Here is a 15,000-nt window from a genome sequence, read left to right on the forward strand (position 1 = left end):
CTTTCTTTCTTTCTTTCTTTCTTTCTTTCTTTCTTTCTTTCTTTCTTTTTCTTTCTTTCTTTCTTTCTTTCTCCATTTGGTGCGATCTAACCCAGCACCCCCTGCATACCAGGCGAGCTCGATACCGCTTGAGCCACACCCCCAGCCCCTAACTACTTTCTCTCTCTCTCTCTCTCTCTCTCTCTCTCTCTCTCTCTCTCTCTCTCTCTCTCCCTCTCCCTCCCTCTCTCTCCCTCTCCCTCTCCCTCCCTCCCTCCCTCCCTCCCTCCCTCCTCTCGTCTTTCCCCTGCCCCCCTCATCCTATTACTCCTTTTCTCCTCCAATACACGCCCCGCCTCCCCCCCCCCCCAGGTCCACCAGTGGTCTCAATGTGAATTCTGCCTGCATGACTTACTCGTTTGACTCGGTTCGGTGCGGGACTTGGACCACCGCTACTGGACATTCGACGCCGACGCATTGAGCTCTACCAACTGAGGTATATTCACAGCCCAGCCCTACATGATTGGTTTTCTTTTTTCCTTTATGGGGGGGGGGGGGCTTGTTTGATTGCCGCGCTGCTTTACATTTTTTTTTTCTCTCTCCCCTCCCCTCCCCCCCCCCGCAGGTTGACCAGTTGGCCGGTGTGCCCCAGCACGACTGAGGTCTACCAGTTGTCCACTGGAGGGTGTTTCAAAATTTTTTTTTTTTCCTTTATCTGGTACGTATCGAGGTCGACCATTTGTCCTAACATAAGCGGACGGGGGGTTGGGGTCAAACTCTGTGTGCATTTATTCATTTATTTATTTATTTATTTATTTTTAAATTTTTTTTTTTTATTGGTTGTTCACAACATTACAAAGCTCTTGACATATCATATTTCATACATTAGATTGAAGTGGGTTATGAACTCCCAATTTTACCCCAAATGCAGATTGCAGAATCACGTCGGTTATACATCCACAACTCTGTGTGCATTTATGCACGCCTTTTTTTTTTCTTCCTTCCTTCCTTCCTTCCTTCCTTCCTTCCTTCCTTCCTTCCTTCCTTCCTTCTTGTTTTTTCTTTTCTTTTCTTTTTTTTTTTTTTTTTTTTTTTGAGAGAGGAGGGGGGGAGAGAGAGAGAGAGAGAGAGAGAGAGAGAGAGAGAGAGAGAGAGAGAGAGAGAGAGAGAATTTTTAATATTTATTTTTTAGTTCTTGGCGGACACAACATCTTTGTATGTGGTGCTGAGGATCGAACCCGGGCGCACGCATGCCAGGCGAGCGCACTACTGCTTGAGCCGCATCCCCAGCCCTAAACTTATTTTTATTTATTTTAGTTTTTATTTGGTGCGATCTAACCCAGCGCCCCATGCTACCAGTTGAGCCACACACCCAGCCCCTAAGTTTTACCCTTCCCCCCCCCCCTCTCTCTCTCTCTCTCTCTCTCTCTCTCTCTCTCTCTCTCTCTCTCCCCCTCCCTCCCTCCCTCCCTCCCTCCCTCCCTCCCTCCCTCTCCCCCTCCCCCCTCCCCCTCCCCCTCCCTCTCCCTCTCCCTCTCCCCTCTTCCTGTTGCTGAAAGCTTGGCCCAATCCAATAAGGATGGCAAGGTCTTGAGACACAGGAAAAAAGGCTTATGGCAGCGCTGGCAAAGCAAAAAACATGGGGACTCTGGTCCCCAAAGGCTGTGACTCTGCACGTCAGCAACAACAGGAGGTTTCGTACAGGAGATTCAAAGGCCACCTTGCACTTCTTCCTGGCCGCGGTTGTGATTCGGCTTCTTACTTTTGAGAAGACTCATTTCTGACATCCTCTGGTCTCCAAAGTCTACATGACATTCTTGACTATGCTGGGCGTGGACTCAAGGACAGATAAGTCTGCCTAAAACAGGGAAGAAAGGTGATATGATTTCCCCTGGATTGAATCCAGAAGTCAACATCCTATCTCGGTCTGTGATAACACCTGTGGTGGTGTTATCCCTTCCCCTTCCCTCTCCTTTCTCTATTTGCTGGTTAAAGCTCGAGGTCTCTGGAGGTTGCCTGAGTTACTCCCAGGACCTCACCTTCTCTTGTGAGTAGCTGAGGGGGCGGTTGCTGGACGCTGTCTCACCATTCTGATCTTTCACTACTCTTACTGTTCTCTTCCAGGACTTTTGGATCGACTTCCTTCTTCCAAGGATGGTGGAATGATGACAAAGGTGATGGTATTGGAGATATGGAACTCTTTTTATTTGGGGGGGGGTGGGGGGGTTGTTTTTCCTCCTGGATGGCTGTCAAACCTGCGGCAGCACACACATCGGTCCATCTCGAAGTGGAGAATCTCTAAAGGATCTTCAGGGAAAGCGTGGACAAGGAGGATTCAGTCCCGGGAGACTCTTGACAGGAGATGGGAAATCCCCGCCCTCCCCCCCCCCATTTCTTCTGGAAAATACCTAATACCAATAAAGGCAGGACAAAATGCAGCACAGGCTGGATGGCTGGCTGGCTGAGGTTTATATAGCGCCGAGTAGGTCTACAGGTAAAATTGGATCCCAGAGCAACTGTGCAGTGACTCAGGGTCCTTCCCTTTCCCAGCCGTCCGTCCCCTAAGGCTTTCTCAGTTGGCTAATCCTCCACACTTAGGAGTGGTGAAGGTGGGACACACGTTTTAGGCTTGCTTGGCTTCTTCAGTCGGATCTCATCTTGCCACCGGGTCAGAAACACAAGCATATACACGTGGATGTTTCCACCCTGTGGAACTGGGGAGTTCACAGTGAGTGGTCTGCGGTCTCAAAAGGGCAGCCCCGTTGGTTGCAGTCACCGAACGCTAGGTGGCGCAAAGCTACCGTCATTTTGGAAGGCCTGCCTGAGTTCCATTTCCAGTTTCGATATAATCTATCTACATGTATAGACATAGATAGACAGACAGACTTAGATATCGATATCCATATACAGATCACTAAGCTGCAAGCCGCCGCGTCATGTCTTCCTCTCTTCCCTCAGCCTATTGAGTCCCTGGAGAGACAGATGGGCAAGGGCCTCAGTGCCCGCTCTGTTGTTCCCCCGGCGGGGCCCCCCCCCCCCCGCCCCATACAGTAAAGTCCGGGAAGCACTGGGCGGTGGGGGGGACATACCGCTTTCACCCCTGGAACTCTTTTTTTTTTTTTGGGGGGGGGGGGGGTTGGTCGTTTTTCCTCCTTTAGCCTTTAAGATGTCCCACCTAGGAGATAGCTTCTGTGCCTCTGCCCGACCCTTGGAATTTGAACTATAATCCACACTTCCCCCATCCCACTAACTCCAATTCCCCAGCAGTAGTTCGCTCCCAAGGCTGTCACCACTAGAGGTCCATGGTAAACACCTTCCCCCACCCCTGAGAGCTATGAGGGAGGGCCTGGATGAGTTTAAGAGAGAAATAAACCAAAACAAAACAGTGATGTTTCCCCATTTCTCTCTGTGTGTGTGTGTGTGTGTGTGTGTGTGTGTGTGTGTGTGTGTGTCTCCAGTGTGTACCTGTCTGCTGCGCACCAAACCCAAGCAGGATGGATTTGGGCCTGGGGGAAGGAGAGGGAGGCCCTTCCTGGGTTTACTTTCTGGGGAAGAAGAGACAAAGGAAAAAAGGTGAGGGTGTTGCCCAGCCATCCAGACCGTTTGTGGACCAATGCCCAAGGCCCTGCCCTGGGTTTCTTCCCCAGGCTAGCATCACAAAAGAAACAAAAGTAGTGAACAAAGAGAGACTCAAACAACCCAAACAGGCAAGGAAATCTCATCGCAAAGTGCCCACCGGGAAAGGGGAAAAAAAAGAAAAAAGGAAAAAAAAAAAGAAAAAAAATCATCAAGATGCCTCCCGTGCTGTGCTGGACAGCGTTAGAGCTCGCCTAGCATATTCGAGGCCCTGGGTTGGATCCTCAGCTCCAGATAAAAAGAAATTAATAACACAAACACATTCTTTCCAACTAGGCCAAATAAATAAATAAAAGAAATCAAGACACTAGAAGAGACCTTGCCCACACAGAGAAAGGGCGGGGTGGGGGGTTGGGGGGAGATCCACATGGAAATCACTCTACCCTTGGCATTCCAATAGCCGAATACATCTCCCCATACTCATGTCAGGGTTTCCTTGGTGGGGATGGAACCAGAAACCAGCCCCTCACGCAGGCTCATCCTGGACCCTGGAACTGGGGACTGAACACAGACACAGTTTACCACTGAGCTAAACCAACATCCCCTTTTTATAAAGATATTTTTATACATTTTTGGTAAATCCATTGATTTATGAGTTGAACCCAGAAGCACTCACTTGACCAGTGACTGAGCCACATCCTCATATTCAATTTATCTATCTATCTATCTATCTATCTATCTATCTATCATCTATCTATCTATCTATCTATCTATCTATCTATTCGTTTGTTTTCTTGCTTGCTTTCTTGCTTGCTTGCTTGCTTGCTTGCTTGCTTGCTTGCTTGCTTGCTCGCTCGCTCGCTCGCTCGCTCGCTCGTTCGTTCTAGTTAAAGCTTGGTCCCCGGGGTTTCAAAAACTGACTTCCAGACCACTCACGTATAAAGGAATCAAGCCTTTATTAAAGCACAACTAGCGGCGACTGACCAGAAGAACATACAGCTGTTCCCCTGACCAGCCTCAAACAATTGCAAGGGTGCTCCTTATAAGCCTGAAACCTGCAAAAGGGACGTTTTGGGGGGAGGGGGCGTCTAGCTAATGCAAACAAGCCAAGTTCCAGAAGCTGGAGAGTGAAGTCAGGCGGAGGGACGCTCAGCCAATCACAATCAGCCTAGCCACTCCAGTGACAGAAGCGTAGCCCCGTTATGGGCTAGTTACAGAAACAACGTCCCATGTCCTTCCTTAAAGGTTTCTATAGCAAAAGGCAAAGAACATCTTGCCCCAGTCATGACCCTTCTACTTGGCCTGGTTGTTTTACAGAATGGAGACGTAAAACAAAACGGAATCCCATTTGCTTTTACTATCACCAATTTTCTTTTGGAGACAGGGGTCTCGCGAGGTTACTTTCGCTATGAGCTTACAATCCTTCTCTGAACCTCCTCCTGATCCCCTTGGGGGGGGGGGGGACAGACACAATATCTTTACCTTATCGGCTTGTTTGTCCCTTTGTTTTTGGTTCTGTGGTGCTCAGGATCAGGATCGAATCCACCGCTCCACACGTCCCAGGACAGTGCTCTACTACCGAGCTAAAACCCTAGCCCAAGCTTTGCATTCTAGAATGCATACATTTCCTTCTTCGCTGAAGGAACACAGACACATTTATTGTACAACAAGCCCAGACATCTTCACATCACAGTTGCCTAGAAGTCCTACATACGTTCGTTGACCTTTGACTTTGGAAGCCACGCTCAGAATCTATGACTCTGGCCAGATAACTGCCGCGATGTGGTTTTTGCTCACCAACAGTTGGACCTAGGTGAACAGCTTGGACTCAAGTGGACAAATACTCTTATGCATTCAGGCAACAGTGCCACTCACCTGGTACAGGAGTGTTCTTTCAACAAACGATCACAAAACAAACCCTTACTTATTCAATCAAAACTAACAGATGTGAAAACTGGTCATTAATGGCACAGATCTTTTTATTTATTTTTTATTTTTTTGAGAGAGTGAGAGAGAGAGAGAGAGAGAGAGAGAGAGAGAGAGAGTTTTTAAATATCTAGTTAGTTAGTTAGTTAGTTAGTTAGTTTTCGGCGGACACAACATCTTTGTTTGTATGTGGTGCTGAGGATCGAACCCGGGCCGCACGCATGCCAGGCCAGCGTGCTACCTACCGCTTGAGCCACATCCCCAGCCCCAAGCACAGATCTTTTTTCTTTTCTTTTCTTTTTTTTTAATCTGAATGTTACACCGAATTCAAGTGGTAGAACTTCCACATGTGTCACTGACTGCGGGATAAGTTTAGAGCTTCGGTACAATACACGTTCTAATAAAAAGGGCACTACTCTCGTGTAGTGTAGGAAACCTATATGTCTTTAAGTGTACCGACTTTTGAATAATAAAAAAATCTCTCACACACAGCATACTACTCTAGTCCCCAGATGTGCACACATCCCCAGTGGCAGAGATGGAGATGTGGGGTGATTCAGGAGAATCACAAGACTAAGCCCAGCCTCAGCAACTTACGGAGCCCTGCGGTAACGAGAGAGAGAGAGAGAGAGAGAGAGAGAGAGAGAGAGAGAGAGAGAGAGAGAGAGAGAGAGAGAGAGGGGGGGGGAGGTGTGTAGGTGTTGGGGGGTGTTGCCCAGAGGCAAAGCATCTCAGAAGGAAGAGGGGGAATTTATTATAATAAGAAAACATAAGAACTAAACCTTTACAGCAGCAAAACTCTGATGACTCTGCTGACACTCTGTTGTTTTAACGCATCCGAGGCCTGGCAAGGTTATCAAACAGAAAAAGTGATTTTCTGGATGGAAATTCTAAATATTTGTTAGCCAATGGGCAGATAACCCACCCTGAAAGTCAATGTAGCTTCACCTGTGATGACGGAGGGGGGGGGAAGGGAAAAGAGAAAGGAAAAAGGATATGGGTTTTGACATGAGCCTCAGTGGCTGAGCAGTGAGACTTATACTCAAAGCATATAAAGTGGACCCCTGTTACATTTTCTGACCCCCACCACCACCACCTCCCCCCACCCCTTTTCCTCGATTCGACAGTTGGGAGAAAATTTTTTTAAAAAGACAAAAAAGGACAAACAACAGCAGCAACAACCGCAGCAGAAACAACAACCACCTTACCGAATTTCTGAATTTACATGAGTGAATTACTCTTCTTGATTCTCAGTCACATAGTTGATACTTTTCATGGTTTTTGGTTTGTTTGTTTGTATGTAATTCAAAAAAAAAATCAGAAGAAATTATTGGTATTCATTGCATACAGAGTGACCCATGTTAGCTTATCTCTCAGTTGCAAAGAAGGGGGGGGGCGCAAGGGGGAAGGGGTTGGTGTTGGTGATGGTGGCAAAAAGCAACCTGGAACCTGCTTTACCTAGGCTACTGGTTTGATCAAGTCTTCCTTGCATGGATGTGTTGTAGGGACAAATGAGGCAAGGCACCGACCGAACAGAGCAGGAAATGGGGTTTTATTTGGCCGCTGCCAGGTTCAGAGGACACGGCTTTTGCTGTCATGAATGAATCAATCCCCTGAACCCCGAGTTCAGGTAGTTTCAGAGTTTTATACCGAGCACGTAAGGGGAGGGGCTCAGAAATTCACGGTCTGCAGAAGTTCACATAAAAGCAGCTTTTTCCTCTCACTGTTCTGGGCATGTGAACCCTTCGAGGACAACACCTGAGAAGGGGAGAGCTTCTTCCCCCCTGTCTAGTCTCTCCCTGCCAGCTGTAACCATGGAGTCCAGTCGGTAACTTCTCGTATCTTAACAATGTAGACCTCTGGGTGAAGCCCAGCTCAAGGCCAGAGGCCTTGTTTGCACATTTCTTCAAAGTACTGTTCTGGATATGTTTGTGAAAAACTAGTAAGGGGGTTTCCAGCACCTGGAGTGCTGGTGTCTTCTCGGCCAGTGGCCAAGTAAACAGGGCGACACGAAAATAGGAAGTTTATCCACCTCGAATTCTTTTGCAGAGACTCCCTTGCTGACAGACCTAAAACCAGTCTGGGTGAAGATTTCTGAAGAGGCCCAGTTAAGACTTTTCAGTGGAGAGAGGGGGTGCCACTTCAGATGATGAATCGCAAAGACACCTTGAACTCACCCAAACATATCACATATTTTAAGATTCTACTCATTCAGGGCAGAGAGTAAGCAGTTTTACCTAACAATGGTTTGGTTTCAAAAGGCTTTTTTTTTTTTTTTTTTTTTTTTTATCTAATCCCCTGCTTTTCCCTTAGAGCTCTTCTCTTTTCTCTTAGAAAACTCTACTCTTAGTCAGAGGTCCAAATCTCCATTCAAATGACACAGGGGGGGGGGGGGAGAAAAGAAAAAAAAAAAAAATCTCTCAAGCACTTGGACCCCTCCTGCCCCAAACGGAAAAAAAGTTCCGGGTGATCAATGAATTTAAAAAGCAGGAAAAATGAATCATTAGCAGAAATGAACATAACCACAGTTACTACTTTGTAAGAATTGGAAAGAATTACCCAGGGCAGAGCTTCCAATTGAAACCCTGTAATTATTAGACAACAAACACACAGACAGACAGACAGACAAACAAAAACCCTGAAGTACAAGAGACTGTCTCCTTCTGTCTCTATAACTTACACACACACACACACACACACACATTTCCGTCTCTTTCTCCACACCAAACTCTTTTTAATCACTTGATTTTTCAGTTTCTCACTTAGTGGAGCACCCCTTTTCTTTAGGATCAATCTCCTCCTAGGTTTCTTTTTATACCAAAGGGTTGGGGGGCAAGTGACACATGATCCAGGAGAAGGAGGCCAAAGCAATCAGGGTATTAAGGAACATCAGGAGAGAGAAATGAAATGCTGGTGGACACATTGAACAAATGCTCTGAAACAAGTGATATCCAAATTAACCTCTTAGTTTAGTTTTAAACCAAACGGTCAGCATAAATGCAGAGTTAGAGAGACAAAATGACCCTTAAAACAGATACGGGAAACCATACTGGAATTTGAAACAGGCTGGGAATTGTGAACAGCCTGGAGAGGCCATATTTTCCTTCCTTCAGGGGCAGTGGGAGAGACTTTGCACTGCCTGTTGTTATGTAAATTAGAACTGAGACCTGCCCCAAGCAAGCCCGGTTTAGTGTAAGCATCTTACTTCCCCGCCCTGATAACTGGCACCCCAGCCTGGCAGAAAACAAATTTTCCCTTGCAGACAAACTGGTAGGAACCCAAAGTGGCTGGAACCACGCCTCCCCCCCCCCCCAAAAAAAAAAAAAAAAAAAAAAAAAGAACACAATGGCACAGAGAAGGAATAGTACAAGTACCTGCTTTATCTAGGTTACTGGTCTGATAAAGTTGACACTTTGTTGGGGGTATTTCAATCTCACCTCGACCCCTGACCTGCCCCTCTCAAGAGTTTGTGAAAGATGCAAACTGATTTTTACATGTCTCTGTCAATTCCTACATCGTCTGGATGGATCCAACCGTGGCCTATCAGTCTGACTGAAATGAATCCTGGCAGTGGCCAGCATGCCTGACCTCCAGATTACTTTTTGTGGTGTTCGGAGAAGAGTTGTGGTGTGATTTCATGTTTTAGACTTTGTCGAGATTGGGTTTATGTTCCATTCTATGGTCAACTTTGGTAAACATTCCGTATTCACTTTAAAAGAAGGTCTGCTGGGGCTGGGGTTGTGGCTCAGTGGTAAAGCGCTCGCCTTGCATGTGTGAGGCCCTGGGTTCGATCCTCAGTACCACATAAAAATAAATAAATAAAACAAAGGTATTGTGTCCAACTACGACTGAAAAATCAATATTTATTAAAGAAAAAAAAAAAAGGAAGAAGGTCTGCTGTGCAGTGGTGGCCTTGCAGTGTTCTGAGCATGCCCATTAGGTGTGGGTTGTTCGTGATGTGCTTCTGCTGTCCTTTGTTACTGATTATTTATTTATGGCCTATGTCATCAGCTGCTAAGGGACGAGTGTTCTCGTCTCTTTGCCATAATTGATGTATCCATCTTTTCTTTTAATTCTCTCTGGTTTTCATGTAGGTATTTATTTATTTCTTTCTAAACATTTTTTTTTTTTAAGCTGTAGATGGACACAATGTCTTTATCTTTATTTATTTATTTATTTTTATGTGGTGCTGAGGATCGAACCCAGGGCCTCACGAATGCAAAGGCAAGCGCTCTACCGCTGAGCTACAATCCCAACCCTCATGTAGGTATTCTGAGGTTATTGAATGATTTGCACACTACCTTAAGATTGTTTAATGCTTCCTCAAAGATCTGACTGTTTATCAAGGTGCTACGTTCCTCCTACGCCTGGCAGTGATTGTCTTGTGTGTACCTTGAAGTCATACTGAAAATAAATAAGTGACTGAGTACAGTGGCCTATGCCTGTCATCCCAGATGCTTCTCTCTCTCTCTCTCTCTCTCTCTCTCTCTCTCTCTCTCTCTCTCTCTCAGCTGAGGCAGGAGGATCGAGAGTTTAAAGCCACCCTCAGCAAAAGTGAGACACTAAGCAACTCAGTGAGACCCTGTCTCTAAGTAACATACTAGATAGATAGGTAGGGCTAGGGGATGTGGCTCAGTAGTCAGTGAGTGCCCCTGAGTTCAATCCCTGTTTACAGGCCTCCTCCAATAAATAAACAAACAGATAGATAGATAGATAGATAGATAGATAAATAAATAAATATGTTTATTTTGTCTATTTAGGTGATGATGATGATGATGATGATGATGATGATGATGATGATGATTTTAATGTGGTGCTGGGATTGAACCCTGTGCCTCATGCGTACTTGGTAAGTGCTGTACCACTGAGCCACAACACCAGAATGACAACACCGTGAAGTGCTCTTGCTCAGACTGTGGTCTCCTGTGTGGCTGGGGAGGGCAGGGGTTGGGTCCATTTAGGGCTGACAGATATTGTTGCCCTGCTACGTCTTAGATGAAACAGTGCGTAATATGTGCACACAGATCAAAATGAAGGTAGAGATGGCAAGCTCTCTCCAGCTTTATTTATCCCAGAGCATGTGGTGTTTCAGTCTAGGGCAACAGACCATGCTTTTTAGCTAAGGCAGCCTCTCTTAGAGCCCTGTTGCAGCTTCTTATTACCAAGTGCCTAAATGTAAAATGTGGCTCTGTGATATGGATACATAAAAAATAAAAAATAAAAAAAGATAAAATGGCCAAACAGACAAAATAGAACTCCACAAGGAAGCATCCTTTTTCCTATTAGGATTAGTATTTTTTTTTTTTTTTTTTCCCCTCCTGTTTCGTAGTATGTTGTCGGTGGACAGCACACCTTCTTTCTATTTGTTCCTTTTTGTATGGCGTGCTAAGGCTCAAACTCTGTGCTAGGCCGGCCCTCTGCCACTGACCCAAAGATACAGACAGCCCCTAGACAAGAAAGGATTCTCAGAGGCTGGTCATCTTCCAATGTTTTTGTACAGAAAAAGGAGGAAACACAAAGCCCAAAGACCAGAAGATCAAATTCCCAAGCAACCGATTTCAAACTGATTTTTACATGTTTCTGTCAATTCCTACATCGTCTGGATAAATCCAAGCGTGGCCTATCGGTCTGCCTGTCTAATGGTGGCTTCACCGCGGTGGTGGTTTCGGTTTTGAACTCTCACACCGCCCGTGTCCCCCGCCGGATTCTCTAGGGGTGCTGGGCAGACTGCCGGCGCCTCCCGCTGCTGCGGGGGACCCTGGGGGAGGGGGGGGGAGGCGGCGGCTGGTGGCACGTGTCCGGGTGACTTTCTACGACCCCTGCGGAGCGGATCACGCTGACACCGACCGAGGTTCCGCGTCCCTTCAGCCTGATTTGGTTGACGGTTTTCGAGCTCCCCCTGGTGTCCGCTTTTATAGGAGAGGAGCGTCTTCATCCAATTCTGAGAAGTATCTGTTCACGTCCTTGGACCATGGATCCATTGGATTATTTGTTCGATTCTTTTTTTTTTTTTTTTTTTTTTGCTTTCTGTCCCGCCCCCACCCCCGTTGTTGTTGTTGTTGTTGTTGTTGTTGTTGTTGTTGTTTCGCTCTGGGGCAAGGGCCCAGGCTTTTTAGCCGAGGCAGCCGCTCTTAGAGCCCTGTTACAGCTTCTGATTACCAAGTGCCTAAAGGTAAAATTTGGCTCTGTGACCCAATGGAAAATGACTTCCCATTCGAGAATATGCTCATTTCTTAGGGAAAACAACAACAGCAGCAGCAACAGACACAGCACCCCCCCCCCCAAAAAAAAAAGATAAATAAAAACACAAATACAAATAAGAATTCATGGGCTGGAGATGTGGCTCAAGTGATGATAACACGCTCCCCTGGCATGCATGGGGCGCTGGGTTCGAGCCTCAGCACCACATAAAATAAAACAAAGATGTTGTGTTCACTGCATACTGAAAAATAAACATTAAAAAATATTCAAAATATTCTCTCTCTCTCTCTCTCTCTCTCTCTCTCTCTCTCTCTCTCTCTCCCCCCCCCCCCCCCCGCCTCTGCCCTCTGTCTTTATAAAAGAAAAATAAGTAAAAGTTAAAAAAGGGGCTGGGGATGTGGCTCAAGCGGCAGCGCGCTCGCCTGGCATGCGTGCGGTCGGGGTTCGGCCCTGAGCACCACGTAACGAAGATGTTGTGTCCGTCCACCGAAAACTAAAAAGTAAATATCAAAGTTCTCTCTCACTCTCTCTTAAAACAAAACAGAACAAACGAACAAACAAAAAGAAAGATAACGTGGCCAGACAGACAAAATGGAACTCCACAAGGAAAAATCCCTTTTTCCTATTATGATCGGTATTCTTTTTTTTTTTTCTTTTTTGGAGTAGTTGTAGGTGGACGTGCAGCACGCCTTCTTTCGACTTGTTCCTCCTTTTTGTATGCCGCGCTAAGGCTCAAACCCAGTGCCTCCTATGTGCTAGGCCGGCCCTCTGCCACTGAACCACAGACATAGAGGAGGAAGGATTCTCAGAGGCTGTTCATCTTCCCATTTTTTTTGGGGGGGGGGTACAGAAACAGGCGGGAACCCCAAGCCCAAAGACCGGCAGATCAAATTCCCAAGCAACCGATTTCGACGGGTTTTTACGTGTTTCTGTCCCTTCCTCCATTCTCTGGATGGATCCGACCGCGGCCTAGCAATCTGCCTGCCTAACAGTGGCTTCACCGTGGTGGTTTCGGTTTTGAAGTCCCACACCGCCCGTGTCCCCCGCCGGGTTCTCTAGGGGTGCTGGGCCCATCTGCCTGCGTCTCGCGCCCGCCGCTGTGGCGTGGCGACCCGGCTGGTGGGACGTGTCCGGGTGACTTTCTACGACCCCTGCGGAGGAGCGGATCCCGCTGACGCCCTCCGAGGTTCTACGACCCCTGCGGAGGAGCGGATCCCGCTGACGCCGACCGAGGTTCCTCGTCCCTTTCGCCCGATTTGGTTGACGGTTGTCGAGCTCCACCTGGTGGCCGCTTTTATGGGAGCGTCTTCTCATCGGAAGTCGCCAAGGCGTGATATTCGGCGGCGGTGGCCGAGACAGAGTTCCAGGAGCTGGGCGGCGCCGGCGGAACTGTCTCGGTCGCCCTGGGCTGGGCCGATGTGGCCCGTTGGCGGGATATTGGACCGGCGGGCTTAGTGTGTGTGTCGGTTGTCTTCTCTCCCTGCTCGGTCCGGGCCGCGGGCGCCTCGGGTGGCGGTCCGAGCGGCTCCTTCGGTGGCACGGGCTTCGCTTTGGCCCGGTCTGGGTCGGCCGCCGGGACTTCTGTCTTTTTTTTTTTTTTTTCTTTTTCTCCCGCTTCCTCTCCCTCTCTCTCGTGGGTTTTGGCCGCGAATGTGCTGGCCCGGCCTCGCCGCGTTCCCTCTTTGGGGGCCGCCGCCCGGGGCTTGTCCTGATGGCTATGCCCGGCGTCCTTCGGTGGTGGGTCGCCTTAGCGTGTTCCCCGCCCGCCCCCCGATCCCGCTCGCTGGGGATGGTGGTCCCCGCCTCTCGTCTGTGCCTTCGTCAACGAGGGTCGACCAGTTGTCCCTAGGGGCTCTGGATCTCGGTGATGGGCTCGATTTCGCGGTCCGCCGACCGTGACTCCCTTCGGGGAAGGCGGCAGTGGTGAGTGAACTGTTCCCCATTGCCCCGGTCGCGGTTGTCTTGGCCCGAGTTGGCCGTTTTCTGCCATCGGGTAGGTGCTGACACGGTGTCCTCTGGCCTGTGCCGCCAGAGGGAGGGAGCTTGGGCCTCCGGGTGCGTGCGGGGCTCTGGGCTGATGGGGTGGCCCGGACCCGTTCCCTCTGGAGCCGTCTGCCTCGGGCCTGCGTGCGACGGCTCTTTGGTGCGCCTGGAGTGCCCTCGCGGTGGTGCCACCTCCGGCCGGCCGGTCTCCTGGCGCCGGAGGGCGGTGGGGGAGGTGGCGGGTGGTCCTTTACCGCCCGTGCGCTCCCCGCTGCGGGCGCCGAGGGCGGTGTGACGACGACGCTCGCTTCCATGGCTCCGAGCCGCGTGTCAGGCGTTCCCCGTTCCGTGTCGTCGGCCGCTCTCCCTGGGGTGTGGGGCCGGCGAGGCCGTAGCAGGCTCCTCTTGAAGCGGTCCTCGCCGGGTCTCCCCCCGCTCCCCGGGTCTCTCCCGCCCACCCTGCTGATCGATGTGGTGACTTTGCGCTCTCCTGGGCCGGACCAAAGCCGCGCCAGGCGAGGGACGGACATTCATGGCGAATGGGCCAGCTCTTCTCGTCCTGCCCGCGGGCCCCTCGCCTTCCCTCCCCGCCCGTTCGCGGTGCGGGGAAGGGCGGGGGTGCGGAACCCGGCCTCGACCTCGCTCCCGGGGTCCTCTGACGTAGCGGGTGCTTCCCGCCCGCCGCCCGCTCTGGGCGGCCAAGGGCCGTGCGTGTGGCCCTCCCCGCGTCGGGGAGGGCTGCCGCCGTGCCGCGTCGGCGCGACGGCGCGCCTCTGCTTCGGTGCTCCTGGGGCGCTCCGGGTCGTTTCCTGAGGTGCCTGAGGCTGAGCCGGTGTGTGCTGTTCCCGGTCCCGGTGCCGCTGCCGCGGCCGGCCGCCGCCTCGCTGTCAGTCTCGCCCCGTCTGCGGGGGTTTCTGAGGCGAGTGCCTGAAGGGGAAGAACAGTTGTTGCTTCGCTCGGGGGATCGAGGCGGTAAGCTCGACAGCGTTGACCGTTCCCTCTCCGTGGGGGGCGGGTCGCGTTGTCGTCCCCAGCGCCGAGTGGCGCGGGGAGTGTTAGGCGAGCGGGCGCCCGTGCGCTCTTCCCTGCCTCCCTTGGGGGAAGGGAGATGCTGCCCGGGCGTGCGAGCGATTGTGGCGGGACGCCGAGCAGGGGCCGGTCCGGCCCCCGAGGCGATGGTCGCCTTGGGGTGTCCCCGGCCGCGAACGCTCCAGAAGCCTCGTGCTTGCCCATACCGCAGATCCCCCCTCGCTGTCTCGGCGGCCGGTCGGGAGAGGAGCCGGGCTGGGTGCGGCCCACCCTCAGTGAGGAACGTTTCTCTAGCGATCCGTGAAG

The 15,000-nt window shown here is 50.1% G+C and overlaps 4 long non-coding RNA genes across 4 annotated transcripts in view; 3 read left to right on the forward strand and 1 right to left on the reverse strand.

Annotated features, from left to right (window-relative positions):
• LOC144374256 (uncharacterized) overlaps positions 1–2,396 on the forward strand; it is a 17,702-nt gene extending 15,306 nt beyond the window's left edge. Inside the window, exons 3-5 of the long non-coding RNA XR_013433707.1 lie at positions 352–475; positions 605–697; positions 1,684–2,396. This is a non-coding gene — a long non-coding RNA (uncharacterized LOC144374256). The remainder of the gene's footprint in view (positions 1–351; positions 476–604; positions 698–1,683) is intronic.
• On the reverse strand, positions 1,742–3,090 carry LOC144374264 (uncharacterized). The gene is made up of 3 exons (XR_013433716.1): positions 2,388–3,090; positions 2,019–2,286; positions 1,742–1,837 (listed from the first exon to the last, which is right to left on the reverse strand). It is a non-coding gene; the product is annotated as an uncharacterized LOC144374264 (long non-coding RNA).
• A 7,131-nt stretch (positions 3,091–10,221) lies between these two features.
• LOC144374266 (uncharacterized) lies at positions 10,222–11,954 on the forward strand. The gene is made up of 2 exons (XR_013433718.1): positions 10,222–10,330; positions 10,982–11,954. It is a non-coding gene; the product is annotated as an uncharacterized LOC144374266 (long non-coding RNA).
• A 106-nt stretch (positions 11,955–12,060) lies between these two features.
• LOC144374257 (uncharacterized) overlaps positions 12,061–15,000 on the forward strand; it is a 17,696-nt gene continuing 14,756 nt past the window's right edge. Inside the window, exon 1 of the long non-coding RNA XR_013433708.1 lies at positions 12,061–12,316. This is a non-coding gene — a long non-coding RNA (uncharacterized LOC144374257). The remainder of the gene's footprint in view (positions 12,317–15,000) is intronic.

This window comes from Ictidomys tridecemlineatus, unplaced genomic scaffold (genome assembly GCF_052094955.1).
Source record: "Ictidomys tridecemlineatus isolate mIctTri1 unplaced genomic scaffold, mIctTri1.hap1 Scaffold_633, whole genome shotgun sequence".
Lineage (NCBI taxonomy): Eukaryota > Metazoa > Chordata > Mammalia > Rodentia > Sciuridae > Ictidomys > Ictidomys tridecemlineatus.